The 6,857-nt window shown below is 33.0% G+C and overlaps 1 non-coding gene across 1 annotated transcript; it reads right to left on the bottom strand.

The window, feature by feature from the left end:
- Window positions 1-316: 316 nt before the first annotated feature.
- Window positions 317-423, bottom strand: LOC118030974 (small nucleolar RNA R71). The gene has a single exon (XR_004684423.1). It is a non-coding gene; the product is annotated as a small nucleolar RNA R71 (small nucleolar RNA).
- Window positions 424-6,857: the final 6,434 nt, after the last annotated feature.

The raw sequence follows: 6,857 nt of genomic DNA, 5'->3' as shown, positions 1-6,857 counted from the left end.
AAAATCAGCCATTGTGCATAAACATCAACAATAGTGTAAAGTTTGAGCTCAAATCTGGTTTTATACATTGCTACCAACATTTAATGGTCTTGCAGGAGAAGATCCTCATACTCATCTCAAGGAGTTCCATATGGTTTGTGTTGGCATGAAATCGAATGGAGTTGACGAAGAACAGGTTAAGTTGAAAGCTTTCCCTTTCTCTTTAAAAGGGGCAGCAAAGGTATGGCTTTTCTCCATTCTCCCAGGTTCAATTGGAACTTGGAATGGCATGAAAAAGATCTTCCTTGAGAAGTATTTCCCAGCATCTCGAGTTGCCAACATAAGGAAAGAAATATGTGGGATTCGACAATCTCATGGAGAGACACTTTTTGAGTATTGGGAAAGATTTGAGCAACTGTGTATTCAATGCCCTCATCATCAAATACCCGATCAACTGCTCATTCAATATTTCTATGAAGGATTGATGCCTACTGACCGTAGTATCATTGATGCTGCAAGTGGAGGGGCATTAGTAGATAAAACACCCGAGGCTGCATGCCAATTGATCTCAAATATGGCAGCCAACTCGAAACAATTTGGCATGCGAGGAGACTTCGCAAACAAACGAGTAAATGAGGTAAGTATTTCTAACCTTGAGAATAAAGTTAATGATCTTACTTCTCTTGTGCGTTCTTTGGCTTGTGGCAATGTACAACAAGTGAAAGCTTGTAGCATATGCTCCTTACAAGGACATACTTCAGATATGTGCCCACCAATGCAAGAAGATTACATTGAACAAGCTAATGCAGTTGATGGAGCATTTAATGGACAGCCTCAGCGTAAGTATGATCCTTTTTCCCACATGTACAATCCTGGATGGAGAGATCATCCTAACCTACGGTATGGGAACCAACCTCAACAAGGCAATCAAGGCCGACAATTCCATCCCAATGGATTTCAGCCCCAACAAAATTATCAAGCAAGACAACCCCCTCCATTCACAAACTCTAATGTTTTGGGGTCGTCATCCAATGATGATCTTCGTGAGATGATGAAAACTTTGGCTTCTAACACTGTGACCTTGCAATAAAATGTCATGTCTTTTCAACAGGAAACAAGGTCAAGTATTCACAACTTGGAAAAGCAAATGGGGCAAGTAGCTTTAAGTGTAGGGAAATTGGAAGCACAAATGAATGGAAAATTGCCCTCCCAAGCATTGAATCCAATAGAAAATGTTAGTGCGATCATGCTGCGAAGTGGGAAAGAACTTGAAGAGAAAAAGTCGAAACAAATTGAGATGGAGGAAGAAGAAGAAATAGAAACTGAATTGAGTACAAAGAAGGAACATCCTCCTTCTGCACAAACTGAAACAGAGACCAACACTCCAAAGGTAACTCCTCAATCAATGACTTCCAGTTTTAAAACAATTCCACCCTTTCCTGTGAGTTCTTCTAGGTCAAAGAAAGAGGATAAAGAAAAAGAGATTTTAAAGGTTTTCAAGAAAGTAGAACTCAACATTCCTTTGCTTGATGCTATCAAGCAAATTCCCAAGTATGCCAAATTTTTGAAGGAGTTGTGTACTACCAAGAGAGCTTTCAAACTGAAAGGTCATTAAATGGTAAGTATGGGTGAAGTTGTATCTGCTGTTGTTCAAAAGAATATGCCTTTGAAGCAAAAGGACCTAGGTGCGTTTACTATCCCATGTGTTATTGGTAATGCTAGTTTCAAAAGGGCCTTGTGTGATTTAGGTGCATCCATTAGCGTTGTGCCTAAACATGTTTATGATTCTCTTAGTCTTGAGCCTTTGAATAAAACTAGCATTGTAATACAACTTGCAGATCGTAGTTTTGTTTACCCACTTGGTGTGATAGAAGATGTCCTAGTCAAGATTGATAGTTTGGTCATTCCATGTGATTTTTATATTCTTCATATGGAACATGATTCTTGTGATTCATCAAACAACACTCCTATATTATTTGGGAGACCATTCTTGAAAACTACCAATACAAAAATTGATTGTGGTAAGGATACTTTGTTTATGGAAGTAGGAGATGAAAAGATTGAATTTAATTTTCATGATGCAATGAAATATCCTTATAGCAATGTTTATTCTATCACATGTTATGACCAAGTTGATAAGTGTGTGCAGCAAGTTTGTGATTTTGATTGCGAGGATGAATTAAGCGTGGCTTTGAGCAATGACTATGATTTTACCAAGATAGAAGAGATGGAAAGGCATATATATGTTCCCCAAAACACGCATGAATCAGCATTTGATTTGCAAGCTTTGCAAACTGTCCTCCATGATGCAGGAGTCATTTACCCCATCACGAACAATGAATGGGTGGCGCCTATCCTTTTGGTGCCTAAAACGATTGGAATTACGTTGGAAGAAATACAAAATGATGCTTATGAGAATGCAAGGATTTACAAAGAAAAAACTAAGATTCTCCATGACCGAGTGATTACAAGAAAAGAGTTTAATGTTGGAGACAAAGTTCTTCTTTATCATTCGCGTTTGAAACTTTTTCCTGGAAAGTTGCACTCTCGTTGGATTGGACCCTTTGTTGTTTCTAATATTTTTCCTTATGGTGCAGATGAAATTACAAGTTTAGAAACCAACAAAATACTCAAGGTCAATGGGCATCATTTGAAACCTTTCTATAAAGGTTGGACGACAAAACTCACCGCTTCTGTAGAGTTGGCTAAACCAATCTATGAAGAATGAGCATGCCACATGTCAAGCCAATGACATAAAACAAAAGTGCTTACTGGGAGGCAACCCAGCACAAAAAGAAAAAAAATCAGATTTGCTTTCTTTTTCGTTATCTTTTATTTTTTTCGCATTTTAATTTATTTTCTGTCATTCTCTTATGTTCCTTTGCTTTTATTTCAACATTGAGGACAATGTTGTGTTTTAAGTGTGGGGGTATTGGGAGAATTTTGGTTTTCTTATTTTAGTTTTCTTTGTTGTTCTTTTTAAAAAAAAAATATTGTGTTTGATCTTTTTAACTCCCATTGGTTTTTGAGAATATGAGTATTATGTATGAGAATTAATTGAGATAGATGAAGATATAAATCAAATGAAGGAGTATGCATGCAAATTTTAAGGTTTAATTGGTTTAGGGATTGACTTTGAGAATATGCCATGTTGACTTTATAGTGTTATTCCAATGTAAGCTTTTAAGCCTTCAACATTATATTCTTTGAGTGTGCATTCTTTCAATGATATGCATCTTTAGAACTTGCTTCATATCTTGTTGAGATTACTTTCGCATTACATATATACATGAAGATGATAAAGGCATTAGGAATTTTAACCATTTGAGCCAAAAAGCCAATCTAAAGCATATTATCCTTAGTGAGCTCCTTTTGAGCTTGTTTATCTTTTCTTTGCTTTATCCATGTATAAGCCTTAACTTCTTATATGTTTTCCTTTATCCCTGGCCAAGGATTAGTAGAGCATATACTTGTGATATCTTATGGAATTATGGTTGGAAATTATGTGAAAAGAAAGAAGAAGTGATGCTTGATGAAAATATGGGCAAGTTGCCAAAGGTGGGGAAAAAAAAGAAAAAAAAGAAAAAAAAAAGAAAGAAAGAAAGAAAGAAGTGTTCCTTTATGTTCTTAAGATTTTATGTTGAAAGAGCTTGAAATCAAAAGAAGTTAAGCATTGGTGATTAAAGATGGAAAATTTATGTGTTTTGATGGAATATCTTGTTTGAAATATCATTTTTTAGAATGCTCTGCTTTCTTTGGTTTGAACCTTCTCTTTTACTCTCTCTTACCTCACCTTAACCTTAACCCCATTACAACCGGAAATAAGACCTTTTGATTCATGCATTGCTTGTAATATGTTAGTAATGGAGATGAGATTGAAGAGCAAGCTTATGGTAGAACATATTCATTGATTGAATTTGAGAGATTTAAACACATAAGCCCTAAACACGTGAGTGTTGGAGTGTATATCAATGAGAGGACCTATCACTTTGGCATGACATAGATTTCATTTAAATCCCGACAATTAATTGAGTTTTGAAGTTTTCATGTTAATAAATTCATGAAAATTTATACTATTTATCCTTCTTGATTTTATTCTTGTTTATAATGCATATATTCTTGGATATTGATGGGAGATTAGGATATTAGTCTCAACTTTCCAACAAGATAAGAATGAGCTCATTTGGACTTCTAGAACTCGAGATATGGGCTGAACACTGAACAGTGTCTAGGCTGTAGGACAAATTCCAACTTCTCTTTTGTTGCTACAATTTGAACTTGAAAATAACCCTTTTGAATTTGGACTCATCATGAAAGTTTTAGGCTTATGTCTTAGCTTTCCATCCAAATAAATCAGACCTAAATCCAAGTTCTACAGCTCCATTTATGATCCAATAATCGAATGGTGTTTGCACTTTTAAGTACTAATCAACTACGATTGTTATGCTTTAAACAAAGAATAGCATTAGTTTAGTTAATGGTATTCAAAATGGATGATCGGGTTTAAGTATTGTAGTTAGCCTCGGTAATTGACAAATTATTAAGGTAGTATTTACATAAGTAAGGAGAAATGAAAGAATTATGCTCTTTTGGTCCATGAGTGAAATGTAACATTAATATTGCTTTATTATGTTTTTTTTAATTGCCTATAATGCTTAAAATTACCTTGTGTTATAACAGGGACATCATACCAACATGGTGCGTAAGGAAATCCATTTCACGACTCACTCATTTGAAAAGAATTATATACTCGCATGTTATGGATGATATGAGTTCTGTATGAACAGATGTGTAGATCGCTCAATTAGTCATCTGACCCCTTTGTAAGGACTTGTAATGACAAAATAAAATAGAACATGGATGTGAATGTGTGATCATGTAGATATGATGTGTATGAATATACATATGTGGTATTCTTCTTATAAGGATGTCATGTTGTGAAATATATGAGATCAAGATAATGAAAGTACTAGTTGTGTAACTTGTTGTTCGGCATTCAAGTATGAACTCGTGATGATAATGAGACTAGAATAAGAATGTGAATTTATAAGTATGTCGATATGATATAATGTAAACCTATAAGTATGAAAATAAAATATTATGGGCATGTGTATTGAGAATATGTTTTATGGGAATGTTGATTTACATTATCCTACATTGATTGTGCCTTGTTAATGAATGAAATGCAATTATAAATTTGCAGAATGATATGGTTAAAAACATCTAGAACCGGACGATTAAAAAAACAATTCCATCAATTTTATCTCTAAAAAAGCCAGGTTGTTACAATGCGCATACTCAGTTGAATGATGTGACCTTATTATAGTATTTCATATCTAACTTATTTTGAAGGATAAGGATGTTACATGCATCTTTTACACTTTGGTCCTTGATTTTGATATTATTTAATTTAGCCCTTAATTGACCCCTAAACTTTGATTTCCTTACGATTTCACCCTTGATTTCACCCAATATTATCAAATAAGCTCAAGTTAAGCTTTTAAACTTAATTTTCACCAATTAAATCCTTAATAAAATTGATTTGACTCATTAAAAGTCTAATTAAGTCCCCACACTTAATTAAATCTTTTAATTTTGGCCTAAATTAATATATAAACTTGATTAAACCTTTAACTAGACCTATAATTAAATCAAATTAGCATATTAAAAATCTAATTAAGCCCTCAAACTTAATTTTTATGCAAATTCATCTAATTTTTTTAGTTAAACTTGAATGTGCAATGCCTTTCACATTTAGGTCCTTCAATGGTGCATTGAGTTTAAAAAAAAAATCAAAGATCCAATTTGGTCCCTTCATCTCTCATTTATGCATATAGATCATTATTCAACCTATTCTTGCCAACCAAATCATTTGTCAACCTGTATTTTTTTTTTTCAACCTTTTTCTTCTTTTTTTTTTTATTTAAAAGAAAATGATAAATTTAGGGGAACCTAAAATTGGGTTATGACACAAGGGATTATAATTATATACCTAGAAACAATCAAGTAAGGACTTAATTGAATAAATTTTTAAAACTAGCCTAAATAATATATGTGAAATTATTTAAGGGTTAAATTGATATTTTTTTTCATTTATAGGGTTTTTTTTAGGTTTTTTTATAAATAGAAAGTTATGTTTTTTATTTTCTGAGTATAGTACAATACAAAAACATTTAAAACATAAAAGAAAAGAGATAGCAATAAAAGGTATAGTAATTTCTCTCTCCTAAAAAGGTTTAAAATACTTATCACTAGTGCTGCGTGTGGATTATCGCTAAAACTTGAAAATTTAAAGGGCTTGTGATTTGTGTCAACCTGGTCTTAAAGCAAATATTCAAAGCTAATAAGAACATCTAATCTCAAAGTAATATTTTCATAAATCCTAAATAACTCTAGATATGTCTAATGGGATCTTTAGGACTCTTGAAAAAGTTTAAATTTATTGTTTTCACTACATATATGTGTTTCAAAAAACCTAACAAAATTAGTATGCAATGGTGAATTTACATTTTACTAATTCTTACATGTTTACATGTGTGTATGGAACATTAATTGAAATAAAAAAGATATGATATTTTTATGGAACATGGATGGTATATCATTGAGCTCCGGATTGCAGGAATGGTAAAATAAAAATATGATACGTTCGAGTTAACAACATAAAAGTGGTATGTTTCAAGCCTATTTAGATAATAGAGTCGTAGTATGAGTTGGTGTTTTTCTATCAATGAAAATTGGTATGTTTTTAAGCTGTTTTAACAGCATGAACAAGTGCAAATAGGGCTCCTTATGACAACATACATATAGAATAGTTAGGGCTGTTTTTGGCAGTGAATAAACGGTACATTCAGGGTTGAATTGTCAACATAACATGATGT

The sequence above is a fragment of the Populus alba genome, chromosome 17 (assembly GCF_005239225.2).
Source record: "Populus alba chromosome 17, ASM523922v2, whole genome shotgun sequence".
In the NCBI taxonomy this organism is placed as follows: Eukaryota; Viridiplantae; Streptophyta; class Magnoliopsida; order Malpighiales; family Salicaceae; genus Populus; species Populus alba.
The sequence above is the reverse complement of the archived record's forward strand: the minus strand, read 5'-3'. Positions and strand labels throughout refer to the sequence as shown.